The sequence below is a fragment of the Pagrus pagrus genome (assembly GCF_965226575.1).
Source record: "Pagrus pagrus genome assembly, chromosome: 17".
Taxonomy (NCBI): domain Eukaryota; kingdom Metazoa; phylum Chordata; class Actinopteri; order Spariformes; family Sparidae; genus Pagrus; species Pagrus pagrus.
Window position 1 is genome coordinate 20,725,894 of NC_140201.1, and position 14,649 is coordinate 20,740,542.

The following is a 14,649-nucleotide window of genomic DNA, read 5'->3' on the forward strand; positions in this document are numbered from 1 at the left end:
TAAAATGTTCTCAAACTGTCGTCTCAATTTAAGTCTCTGCTTTTAGCTTCCCCTCAATACAGCAGCACTGTTCTTCCACCGTCCATTGTAAAGTACATCAAGATATGTTTCAAGGCTTCAAAGACATTGTGTCACAGACGCAATAAAAAAACTATTCATTGAAACTTAAAATATTTTAGTCCTGATAAATTGATTGACTGAGTATTGGTACACTTTAAAGCTGCACTATATGATATTTTATGGCAGCCATGGATCACAAGACTTTATACTGTGGAAGCAGTCAGAAAGTGTTATTGTCCTATTTTTGGCCTGTATTTATTCACACCAAACAGCCAATTTAGTTCAGATGTTAGCTGTAACCTAGCAAGCAATGTATCAAGCATGTATGTAGTGTGACGGTGTGCGTTTGTGTTGCAGCCTCAGCCCATATTGAGCCAAAGGCACGCGATTGTACCATGAATCACACACATGATTTTGGTCAATTTAAAAAAAAAGTCCTAAATAAAGTAAATATCATCTAGTTCTGTGTGAAACCCCTCAGTGAACTACATTGTCTCGCTCAACACACATCACCAACACCAACATGGCCACCAACTGAAGAGTTGGTACTATACAAGTAATACACAGGAGCAGCTCTACAAGGTTACGTTACAGGTGTTGTTAAGTGTTCAACGAGACAACGTGCCTAACGCAACTGTTGGCTGTTAATCTTGATAATTACCTATATTTCATTAGTTTTCTGACAATCTTAGAATTCACCAGAAAGCATGCAAGCTAAAGTTGAAATTTTCAACTCCTCTGGTGAATGTACAAAATATGTTGTAACTGCTTTATTAACAGCTAATTAGAAGCTAATAACAGTTATAAGTTACTAGATCAAGATCAACCTTCGGGTTGCCAAGTTCTGAAAACATATCTCTAACTAGCTTTTACATCAATCAGGAAAACCACTCCAGTGAGATATCTGTGAGATGTGCTTGAAAGCTTACCAGAAAAAGAGAAACTCATCACCTGTTATTAATGACGATACACCAACATTTGAAACTGGCTTTGAGATATTTCAACAGTGCAAATGCCAGCAGAGCTACTGTGGATGCAGTGCAAATCAGGAAAACAAAACAGCACTCGGAGCAGAGCACAGGTCATGCCCAAAAATGCTGGACAGCACCTCAATGTTGCATCCAGGATGGTGAGCGCAGTCCCAGAGGACCATGGACATCGTGGACTTTCCAAGGTGTTTTTGAAGCGGCGTCGCCTGTAGTAGCTGTCAAATTGACAGTTTTGGGTTTATTTTACGACACACATCTCAGTGTGATCGGGGCCTTACACTGCAGGCCCACTGCGCGACCAACGCCTATAAACTGGCATCCAAGTGCGGATTTTGTCATCAGTCAGTTTGTGTGCACTGGGCCTACACTGTTATTCACACTGAGCAACATCAAATACTTGCTCATAGTAGACAACTTCTCTAGATCCATAGAGATCATCTAGCTGAGCCTGGCAAGATGCACTGACATTGTAGTCAATGTAATCAATGTAAATCAATGTTTGTTGGACATGGTGTACTGGATCAGTCACAGACAATGGGCCTCAGTTCTAGGGTCCAGACATGAAAGACCAGGGATTCAAGCACGTCACACACAACTCCAGGTATCTACAAAGCAACAGCAGTCAAAACTGTCAAAACATTGCTGAAAAAAGCAGCCGACCCCGAGACGATAGGCATGGTGTAGCCTGTCCTCATCAGAAAGACCACCATAGGTCGACTGCGAAAGCAGCCTATTATGACCAATATGGATGTTTAATGAAGGGTGGCGACCTCTTGTGGCTATAATAATCATCACAGTCAGTCCCTCAAGGAAGAAGATCGCGATGGATGGTTGGGTTAAACATGCACAGGACTTTGATTGACTGGACTGCTGTTTGTGTCCAGGGTGAAACCAGAAGTCAACGGTGAGTTCTTCTAACTTACATAGTCAAGTTACGTCATGTAGGTGACGTAGGTGCATTTATAACTGAAGTTACAGAAGTAATATTTAAGGCCAAACCACGTTTTCCTCAACCCAACCAAGTAGTTTTCTCACCTAAGCCTAACGAAAGCATACAATAACGATCCGTTACGTCTGTCGCTGGTACACAGCAATGCAGTCATGTTGTTTTGGGAACGGTGATATACGTATGTCATTTTGGGAGTCGCTGCCAATCGACCAATTCGGTTGTTTTGGTATGACGATGTGTTGCACGGTGACATCTGCACTTCCTATGTCAAGATCATACCTGGTCAATGGCCACAAGGTATGCTCAGGAGAAACGACCATCACCTTGTGCCAACGCTGGGAGCTACACACAGCAGCTGTGAGACACAATAAGCCAGCACTAGTGAGAGGGACAGTCGCAACACAGCCAAGGACAACTGTGTTTCCTGTCATTTCTCAGGTCAGACCTACAGCCATCAAAATCAGATCTGACATTTAATCTTATTACATCTATCGACATCATCTTTACTCGCCACCTTACACTATTTAATAATATGAGACATGCCGCCTCCTCTGCTCAGCTGTAGATGAGTTTAAATCAACATTAATGAATTGACAGTTATAAATGTGTGATGTCATTAGAGCTCTGAGCCACACAAGAAATGTCCTCAGTAACCACAGCAGTGTGGATGTTGTCCCCCGTTCACCTCTTTCGTTTCTTTTCTTTCTTCCTCCTCCTCCACATCATCCCCCTCTTCAGTTTGATGCTCTTGCATGCTTCATGCACTCTAGCCCTCAGCCTCGTGGACATGCATATATGTTTGGGATTATATAATCAAGCTGTTACGCAACGCTAAAAGAGACTGAGGGAGGCAAATTCGCACACACACACACACACACACTTAGAGGGAGAGAGAGAGTGACAGATAGGAGGGGTGGTGTGGTTTGTGTGTGTGTGTGGTGGGGGGGAATCTTGTGTTTCATGTTTGGATTAAACCAAATCCCACTCAGCTCTACACACATACACACACACACACACACACAAACACACACACAACCGCTCGCCCTTTTAAAATCCGCTGGTAAATCTCTGGTTATGGATGTTGGCTCTCTCTGATAGTGTTATTGTGCAAAGCCTGTGTGTGTTTGTGTCCATGTGTGCACGTGCACCCTCACAATATAACAATTTTAAAGCAGCTCCCTTCCCACTCCACACATGCACAGAGACCTATGCGATTTTATTTCTATCTCTGAAACACACTCTGTTCTCTAACGCATGATGCCACAGCTTTCACAGGCTTTAATCCTTTTTTTCCTGTCGTCCTCCGCCCGGGACTCGTGGTAAATGTGTGTGTGTGTGAATGTGCTGTCTCTCAGGAATGCATCCAGGGTTTAAACCTGAATTTACCTCTAATGTGTAATAAAATCAACTCTACCGGGGTGAACAAACACCCACTCCTGCATTAGGCCAAATTAATGCCTCAAGAGGTATACTTGAGTACTCTTTGCCATTATTATAATCAACAGCTGAACAGCACCCACATCACAATGACTCTCTCTGCTTCACTATCTGCTTCAAATATCAGACCAATATCGGACCAGTATTCATGTTTTATTGATCAACTTTGGTCAAATCATTGATATAAATGTGATACAGTCTTTTACAATGAATTAGGTAATACATACAAATGTATAGTAGGGCCAGGAAGTCAAAATACATTGAATACACATGAAGAATATACATGAATTTCAGTATTTGGTATGTCCTGCTGACTCATGTTATCCCAGCATGATTTGACAGTGTTCCACAAAGCTTCTTGTGATGTCACAGGATGATTAGCTTTCTCAGTCTTCAAGTGCCCCCATAAATGTTCAATGGGGTTGAGATCGGGTGACTGTGGAGGAAAGTCTATGACAGTCAGGGCGCCTCGGTCGCCTTTGGTCTTCAAGTAGTTCTGTCAAAGCTTTGAGGTGTGTTCGGGGTCAATATCCTGCTGCAGTATGAATCCTCTGATGGCGTGGCCATACTTTGGATGCAACTGATCCAGTTTTCTGAAAAGTGTTGTAGCGCTCCATGCACCGCCTCCTTAGAAACCTTTAGGCCTGAAGAAATACTTGCTTTTAACAACGTGTTCGGGTACGCATGTAGACTGGCTCGCATATCCCGCGTGGAGTCCATGCAGGTCAAGTGCGCGCTGTCATTAAAGCAAAAGGGGGTAAAACTAAATAATAACATATTCTTAAATTCATGTACATTTTTTGTACAATTCACATTTATATTTATCATATTGTTATATTATCATTTGTAATGAAAAAAAAATGGTATTACATTTAAATATTATCTACTATGGTTTAATAAAAGAAGGGTTTTTGAGGTCTAAAAGCAAAAAAAATCCCTTCTTATCGGTCACAGCCCAGTCCAGGGTCATTGCCTACATACTGTACTTACTTGCTGCCTGTCAGGTTGACTGATCTCATATATGGTCCAAAGATTTATCCTCCTCAGCAGCGCAGAGAGAAGATGGGGTACTATGTCAGAATGACAGTTTGGGGTTAGTTTTAGCTGCCTGTGCCCACAAGTGCGCCTTCTTGAACTACTGCCTCTCTCTTTCTATCTGTCTCTGTCTCTGTGTAACCTCGGCCCTCATCCACTCTCAGCTGACAAATCGCCGAAAGAGAAATAATAATATTCTCACTGTAAATTAATTGAGGGTTCAGGGCAGAATCCAGGTGAAGGCCGGGTCACCTGTTCACCCTAAGCATCAATATGGGATTCCCCAGCGCTAAATTGGCAGCAATGTCTTCGCTCATATCCATCTTTCGTAACAGATATAGCTCATCGGACCACTCAACCTTTCCGCACTTGAGTGCTCATAAAGTGGCTAAAACAATCTTCAACAAGTACAGTACCAGAAAATAGTCCTGGAGGCTTTTACCACCGCAGAACCCTTAAAGAATGCATGAAATGCTTCAGATAGGAGCTGTGTTAAAAGAACAGTGCTGAGAAGGATGGAGAGTGTTTCTGCGGAGGCGGTTTGTTGACGCTGGTTTGTTGGTGCTCCGAAGGAGTTCAGAGGCACTCTGCATGCAAAATAATAGAAAACATAGCAAAAATATGAATAAAAGACATTTAGAAAATAAAATAAAAAGCCTCCATTACCTGTACTAAAGAACCACTTGCAGACTTCTGTCAGAAATCAACCCACTCACACAAGTTCTTTTCTAAGGTTCTCCTTGACGAGGAAGAATTTCACTTTCCTTTTGTTATAGCCATTGGATAAAGCATTTTATGCTTTAAAAGTGCCTTGAAGCACTTATTGCAGCTTCCCAGAGGCAATCTAAATGTGCATTTATGAGTCAGAGACTGTGGGATTTTCATTAAATCCGTTTGGGAGTGCCATGTCTGAAATGCTGATAATAACCTGTATTGACAAGAAGCCGGTTGCACAGGCTAAGTTTAAACCTGGCTGTAACATGAGCGTGACAAAGTGAACATTTATGCATCACTCAATTAAAAATGGTTGCGCCACACTAACCAGTTCCTTTGTACTAGTGTTGAACTGTAACTACATATTTTCACCCAGTAACTTCCAGATGTAACTGTTTAATGAACGTTACCTTATACAGTATGACCCATTTAGATCGAAGTGTTAAAGAGATAATGTGAAATATGATACATACAAACATTTGACCTGAGACTTTAATCACATTTCACAAAAATGGCAACACACCAGAAATGACAAATATCTACATTGCTGAGTGGCCTAATAGCTTAAGCTAGGTTAGCTAGGCATGAATACTACTAATAGATATAATGTTTACCACCTTCAACTACTTTATGGAAGTTATGCTATTCAGATTTACATAAAGCTCAGCTCCCCAGAAAGATACATGAGATCTCCTGAGAGTCTGAAATTTAGGCGAAGCTCTAAAATGTAATTTTTTTGTCTGTGTAAATGTATATTCACTGATATATGTAGGTCCTGAAATAAATAGGCAGGCTTGTATAGGCAACCAAGAAGGACGGAGGGAAGGTCCCATTTTTCACTTCTGAACCGCTGCAAGTTGTAGAGCCCCTTTAAAACTAGCTGGTTTACCCAGAATGTAATGGATTTACAAGCAGCCTGTGCAGCCCAACCCAGCTGATAACCTTGAATCTCAGGTGCATTTTTCTTCTTCACTCATTAGTGGTAAAAGAAAGTCATTGTTGTTGATTTTGGCAAGAGTACGTGAAGCTACTTTTCAGTCCAAAAAGACGGAAGTCCTTGAACAAAACACTGCGCCCTGTAGTCTGATTTACCTCGCTTACTGCGCCCCTAACCTTGGTGATTTTTTGGTTTTTCAAACCGAGGAGTGCTGTCGTTCCTGTTCAGTGTCAGGCCGGAACCCAAATCGAAGAAGAAAAAAAAAAAAAAAGCCTGCTTTCAGGTGTGCTGAGGAGGTGATAGAGGAGGAAGAGGACAACGCCAAAGGAAAGAACAGGAAAGTAATGGGTGCTGGGTGGATGGGGTGAAGGGTAAGGGTCCTGGAGAGTTGAGGGATGAATGAGAGAAGGAGAGATGGATGAGGTTGATGAGGAGAGAGACAGAGAGTTAGAGTTGGAGTTGGAGGCGGGGGGGTTGAATAGTGGGTACAAGGCTTTATTTAGTGCATGCCTGCAGGTGTTGCCTAGTAACAGAGAGGAAACAGATCGAGGGAAGAGAGCTGGAGAGCACATCTCCCTTTATCTTTCTCACTCGCTCTCTTTTCTGCTCCTGGCCTTACACTCTTCCAAAATCCCAATACAGGCACGCACACACAAACAAAGACACTCTCTCTGTGTCTTTCTCCCTCAGACTCTGTCACACACACACACACACACACACACAAATAGAAAAAAGCCCTGTCCCTCATTAGCAGTCAGGATGGCTGCTGTCCTCCTGTCAGGAAGAAGCTAGGAAAGGAGGGCAAGGAGAGGCAGGAGGAGGGAGATGAATTAGGGAGGAAAAGTAGACACGGAGGTGAGAAAATGCAGTGAAATCCTCCTGTAAACATCCATCAAGGCTGTTGCCATGCATTTGTTGCTCCGTTCCACTTTCTTACCATTTCCCTCTGAAAGCTTGTTTTCTTTTTTCTTTCTTTACGGTTGTTCTGCAGTTCCAACACACAGCACACATCCGACCGACCAGTGGCTTTTAATGACTCTGATTTACGGTCAGCATCTTGCCGGAGAGCTTATAAAACGAGCGGGGAAGGAAGGCGGCTCAGCGAAGCACTCGGTGTGCAGTCGCGCCTTCCGTCCAATCGTGACCCCTCAAGGTTAGATCGAGGGCACTCTGGGCGCGAGAGCGTTTGTGTAATCGACCCATTTATCTACTGCCTTGTTAAAAAAATACAGGAACTAACAGATCAGGTGTAAAAAAGAAGGACAGAGAGACAGGAAATCGCATCGTGTCTTTGTTGTTTCTACGGACAAAATTCAAAAACAGATCCTCCAATGTCTGCGCGCGGAAACACAAATTGCATCACTGATGTGTTTAATGTCTGGACTACCAATGAGTGTCTCCGTCTTTTGAAAAAGAAAGCCTTTCTTTGAGTTCGCAAAAGGCTACATCTTCAGGTGTTTGCAAGGCGCTGCTGACTGGGAGTGTGTGACCAACTGCTGTCTGCTGCTGCTCATGTTCATGCATGCATGTCTTTGTGGCCGGGGGAAGGGTGTGCTTTGCATTTTAACATCCCATCCCTCACTCGCGACGTCTGCAAAGGCTTTTTTTCTCCCTTCCTATTCTCTGATCTCCCCCCTCACAGTCCCCGTCTTGCGCTGTCAGTGTCTCTATCTGCCTAATTGTCCTTTGGGAGAGAGGGATCACCTTGTGCATAATCCCACCCGCGCTGGGGACGCAGGTCCTTAAAACCGGAACTTTTATTGAATTCAGAGCTAACATAGCGTATCCTACCTTAAAGGAACTCATCGAGAATCAATGCTGTAACTGTTGCCAGTGCGCAGCAGTCAGGACTGATCGAATTAATCAAGGCCGGCAGTGGTGCACATGCGCGTACACATGCACAGACGAGGAGAGTGGAATTAATCCACACCAAAAAAGCTGTCTGGCTTCACACGGAGCTGGCTTCTTGTGGAAGCACAGAAAGAGGCTAAAAATACATTTTTCCCACATGCACTGTGCCATATAAAATATTTATAGTGAGCCCCAGCCTGCTAAGAATGGCAAAGATGCTACAGAGGGAGGGAGAGAGAGAGAGAGAGAGAGAGAGAAAGGGGAAGTAGCTGCCAAAGCTCGAGGTAGCCTCCATCCTGCTGCCAGAGCTTACATAAGAGCTAACTGCAGTTTGAGAGGGACGAGTACAGAGCTTTACACTCTGTTTTAAACACACACACACAGAGACAGAGAGTGACAGAGAAAGACAGACAGGAAGAGAGAGAGGACTGGATCTACTGTGCGTTCTTTCTCCAGGGATCTATATTTATCACCTCTTTGTATCCTACAGCCCGCGACTACGCATGTCCTGATTACCACGCTTACAGCTGTGGGAGATATTCATCATTGAAAGACATCATTTGTGTGGAGATAACACAAAATCATGATTTAGACTGTATTCATATGACATCATATGCAGGAGTAAACAATAAAGTCAGTAAAAAGAATAGCGTGACTGTACAATAGGCTCTGGTATTTTAGGGGTTTTCAGCAAACATCAAACCTCATTTCTCATTTCTCACGAAGCTGTCAAGTAGGAAATACCCCTCACGCCAGCTTCACTTGAATGGCAGTCTAATAATTAGGACTGACAATATTTGTACTGGGGAAAAGCACTCCCTCTCTGTGGGAAGTTGTGGACTTTTCAGCAGCAAATTTACAAATGAGCTCACATTCAGTTCTGTTACCAGCACGCACAGGATGATGACGCTGACAGACTGTCTTCCTCAGAGTGGGAGGAAACGCTCTGACCTTCTATTGAAGAACAGAAAAGAAAAGAAAAAAAGCCATTTCGAAGAATTTACTCATAACACAATAAGATTTTATGATTAACCAATGATTCTGTATTATGCACTGTAGCTTTGTGACAATGGAAGCGTATATTGTTTTATATGCACATGAACTGAGAACCTGTGTAAATATATCATGAATGAAACATCCACAGCTTCTAACAATCCATTTTCCATATATCTGAGGGCCATCCTTTGTTTCTGATGTCAGTTCAAAACTATATTCACTGAGCTCTGGTAATGTGATTTCAATACCATGCCATAATTGCATAAAACAATTTAGGCTGACATTGACCTTGTCTGTCTCCTGATCTTGTGTCTGGCTGTATAGTCTGGACACCATCCCAGATGAAACAATATCCTTTGATGGTGGGGTTTTAGCTTGATAACAATTATGTCAAAGTAAGTAGTCTCTGAAGGGATCGGATATGGTCTGATGTCCATTTAGCCTCTGGGGGCAGCTGCCTGTGTTTTGGGGCTTCCAGTGTAACCAGCGGACATCTGGATAAGGAATATCCAGGCAACAGGGTGGCCACACTGGATGCTTGTGTAGTGCGTGGCGGCTGCACTGCTGAGCTCCTGCTGCTCACCCGCATGTTCGTGGTAGCATAGGCCGCTCTGGTGCACATGCTGTAGAGGCCCAGGCAGAAGATCTGTGTTATTTTATAACAGGGAGGTCGAACTTTTTTAGCTTCCAAGGAGCAGCTTTGATAATCACTGAACAAGGCCCCACCTCTGATGCTTCACCCAGTTTCTTCTTAATACATTCATGTTTAAAATGCGAGAAGGAAGTTGGAATTGAGAGATTTAACTGCATATGAATACAGATAAATAAAAAAAGGCAAAATTGTGCTCAGTTGGTTTCAGAGAGTGTATTTCAACCAACCTATTCAGCCTCTTTTGCTCCTCACACGGACTCTTTAACAAGGCTTGCTCAAACTTGATTGGTCATTAATACTTGGGCTCCTACAATGCCAAAATCTTGTCCTTTGCCTGTTCCCTGTATACAATCTTGGCAGTTGATGTTTCTCCAAACCATTGATACATTCACATATGTGTCATAGACGACGTACAGTTTCAACATTTGTAAGTGTGAAACCACTGGATATTTTTAAGGAGACCTCAGGACAATTTCCAGCAGTGTTTGTGGCGACAAAAACTGGATATCTTTGGCTGAAAGTCTGGACATCTCCACAAAAGCAGGTATTTTAAGCCAAAACATGATGTTTTTCCACCCTAACCAAGTATTTTTATGCCTAAACCTAACCAGACCATAAGCACAGCGTTGTCATGAGATAAAATTGAAAATTAAGACTACAGACTCTGCACTCATATGCAGTATCTGTTTATAGAGAGACATTAGACGGAACAATACAAAGTGCAGATATTGTATATGTTGTACATAGTTTCATTCTTTTTTTCTTTTACCTCTTGTTGTTTTCCGTTGCTTTTACTGCACGATCCTGATGCTGAGCAGAACTGGAGTATGGGAGCATATTGCCATGTATCAGTATTATTTAGAGCCCATGACATACACCAAAATTAGCCGCTAGCTTGGTAAATGACGGCAGCTATGCCCACTGAGCACTGACAGAGCTCCATTTATTTTGATTGCCGTAAACAGCTTCCATTCTCCACACAGCTTAATTTATCCGGCAGATGTTTGCTCATGAAGCAAAATAAATTTTTGATGGACCCACTTATTCACTCACGTGCACAATGCCCGCATTATCTATATGCAAATCTTCCCTCGCACATACACACAGGCCATCTTATCCATACGTTGGTGTATCAACAGGGAAAACAAATTCATTATTTAGCGCCATATTTCCAAGCGAGACACCAGTGTGTTGGGCATAGATGCATAATGCATGCAGGCTGTATAGAATGAAATAACATCTCCAGTGTCCGTCACTTTGCATAGTACAGCTTCATCTCATGTAGCGCTGGAGCCACTCAATATTTCCTATTGTTTCCCATCCTCCTGTGGAGGAGAGGAATCCTTCAGCTCTTACTCTGCAATATGATTTTCCAAGACGGCATCATTGTACATCATCCTGTGGGAATTCGCATGATCAACAGATAATATATTATGTGTGATCTATATATCATTGATGCAAAAGCACCTCCAGTATTTCATGCATTTTGAAAGACAGCTATATACATCATTGGCTTATGTATGGGAGGGATGGACGATCTATAATTCAACACAGGCTTTTTGATGGCTTCTCCCAGGAGGTTTCTGGCCCTTCTGGTTTTTCTTCTCCGACCCTTTCCTGGCCCCTTCCTGCCTCTACTGATCCTCTTGACATTAACTCTGTCACCAATCGAATGGCAAGTGTTTCCGCGTGCGAGTGTGTTTCGTGCGTAATGGCGTTCATGTCTGTGTGTTCCGCATCCTCTTGCCACGCTCTCGACATGGTTGATCTCCCACAGAGTCATTCTGGGAAATCTTCTCGGCGTTGTGTGTGTCAGCGAGGACAGGGCAGAGGAAATGGGCGACTCACAAATCACATCTTATCTAATGAAGCTAATATAATTCAGACAGAGAGGAGAAGCTAACCCCCTGCTCCTCTGGCTGTGTGGCCTTATTTCACTGTCTTATTACATCCCTTTTTGTTTATTAAACCCCTTCTTTCACTGTCTCTGCTGGCTTCATGGAGGGTCACTAGTCCTTTGTGTTCCCCAGTAGGACCCAAATAATAAGCTTATTGAGTTGCCGACTGACAATTAATGGACTAAAATATTGATAATCATATACAAATCGGCAAATATTATTTATAGGTGCTTTAATCTGCCACCTTGTTTAAGACTCGACAACTAAATGTACGTGATAAGATGACCAATGTTAGCTCTTGTAAGAGAACAGCTGAGAACAACACTGTAACAATATACATCACTGGCACTGGCATAACCATGAGAGGCTACGTCAACCAAGAACTGACTCTGATTTTCTGATGAGGACATTAACCAAATGAATAAATAAGGCCTTATTTATAAAGAAAAATGCAGCTTGCTAGCTAACATAGGCTAGCTCCATCTTCTTGAATCAGAGCTCTGTTCCTCTGATTTATGTCATTATTAGCCTTGCGTTGTAAGTTAAATCTTTTTGTGTTTTTGACTCTCAATCTGACAAAATCAGTAATTTGGAGACATAGATTGTAAAGGGCATTCATTCATCTGACACTAATAAAGCAAAACTATCTGGCCTACATTTGACAAAAGAGAGAACATTAGCCAACGTTAGCTAACATTAGCAAACTTCAGATAGTGCTTTCCTCGAACTATCAATACACTACATTTTGGCATTCATCATTATCAATCACCATTTAACTGATTATTAAAAGAATTCTTCGACATTTGAGGAAATACTCTTTCTTGAGGATACTTACAAATGAGAAGTTTTATGTTAAAGGTGCAATATGTAATATTTTTTGGTCTAAACCATAAAAAAACGAACTAAAATGATCAACAGAATGTGATAATGTGATGTCAAAGACATGTATTGTGTTGCGGAGATATCTAATGCTGTTAGCATGCTAACCAGATAGCCCCGGCCTGTCCTGTCTTTTAATCCCAGTCTGGACTGCTAGCTGCAAGGCTAACTGAGCTAGCTAGCTAACGGCAGACACAGTTAGCAGCAGTTACCGGTTACTCTGGTGATATGCTGCCCCCTATTTGTTTGGAGTGATCTTGCTTCAAAAGGTGGCGAAATTAGCCATTGTTTAAACCTTTTGAAAGGCGAGCTGTTCCCCCTGTTTTGAATTTATATGTTTTTTAATGCTAAGCTAAGCTGACTCAATGCTGGCTGTAGCTTCATATTATGAGAAGGAGGTGGTATTTTTTATCTAACAATCCACCAGCAAGCGAATAAGTATAGCTGATAACACAAATTGTTCAACTATTCCTTCAAAATAAACTATTTCATAATGAACACAGCTCTTTTACCTAGTAGCTAATGATTGGAAAATGATGTGTGAACAGCCACCACTGTATACAGAAATCTACAGGCTACTTTAAAGAAACCATTTGCTTAATGTTTGTCTAGAAAAAAAACAACCCTATCCTTATCTAACACCCCAGTGTGCTATTAGCTGCAGTTACGTATCCGCTGATGTTATCACAAAGATTTATGATATCTCTGAAAAGTAAAAAAAATTGTGGCTAGACTACATTTAGGAGGTTTTCCGCTCCATTTTATCTCTAATCCTGAATAAAACAGTTCTCCAGGTATGACACCACCCACATAAAACAGCTTATCACCATTTCCTCACCCCTATTAAAATCCCATTCCAACTAAGCTTGCCCCATGAAAACAGGTGCCATATGCTCTCATCTCTCAGATTGCCGTGCTGCTATTTCATCACGCTTCGTGTTGCTTTTACAAATCACATAAACAGCTTCCTGTGGGGGGGTTGTGGTTGTTGTTTTGGGGTGTGGGGGAATAAAAGCAATAACCTGAATACATAAACACAGTCATGGTCACCTTCCTCTTTGCTTTCATTCTCGTCTCACTCCTGTTGTTTTCTGTCTCTCTGAGCCTCGCCGAGGTTGTTTTGGATGTATTCTGTGCCAAGGTAACCTTCAGGGGATTGAGTCTTGTTGTCTCACAATTGAATAATGAATGTTTTTGTCTGTTGCTTCCACTCAAGCAGGAGTGCACGCAAACACGTACACGTACACAGCACAGGAACTGGCTTTTTTTTCTTTTTGCATGCTGACTGTGTTAACTAATCAGTCAAATGAAGCTTCTTTGCTTGCTGCCATGTCCCCAGAGGATTCAGAACGGTGTCATCAATATCTTGCTCGCTCTCTCTGATCCATACACTGCTCGGTCTCTCTCCCGTCCTAATGAGCAGTGGGGAAATATCAACTAGACAAAAACAAGAGTGCTCAGGGATCAATTAATGGGATATGTCAGCAATGATGATAGCTGTGTGTGTGTGTGTGTAAGGGTGGATGTAGGTGTGTTCATTAATTTTTTTAAGTGCTGTCTAACACCTGCTGCGTTAAGCGATTGTTAAGCATTTTCCCAGAATGCCTAACAATTCCTTTAATTGATAGGCCTGCTGCTGTACAGGAAATGTTTCTTGAATACTTGGATACAGTCTGCCTTTTTTATTGCTGACATTTTAACTTGTCATAGCAGTAAAAGCGCGGGTGTAACTAACATTAACAATGCCGCCATTTATTTTCGCTGACTGAGTGAGCCATCACCCATATCCGCACGTCGGCCATTTTCCTCCGAGGTCAGCTCGAATGCTGGGTTTATGTTATACCGCTGTGTTCTATGTGGGATAAACATGGGAAATCTGACTAATCCTCATCAATTCACCGCTTCCCATGATGGGTAGCTCATTTCTGGAGGGACATCCGGCTGTTTTTCAAGGTAAAACAACAAATTAGCTGCCGTGAGCCAACAGCTAACGTTAGCATTCAACCACTTCCGAGCTAACATTACTGTTGATTACATCCAGTGTGTTTTTTCTCTTAAATAAATGTTCATATTATATGCGCAATAGACATTTTCACTAGTCGAAGCAGGAAAAGCACAGATGGACTTTATAACATTAGTGATGGCTGCATTCCATTTAGGTGAGCTTGTTTTCTGGAATTGTGCGTACCTGCTCACTGGCATGGCTTCCAGGGACACTTCAGAGAATGGAGCCAGTGTTAACGTTTTTCCTG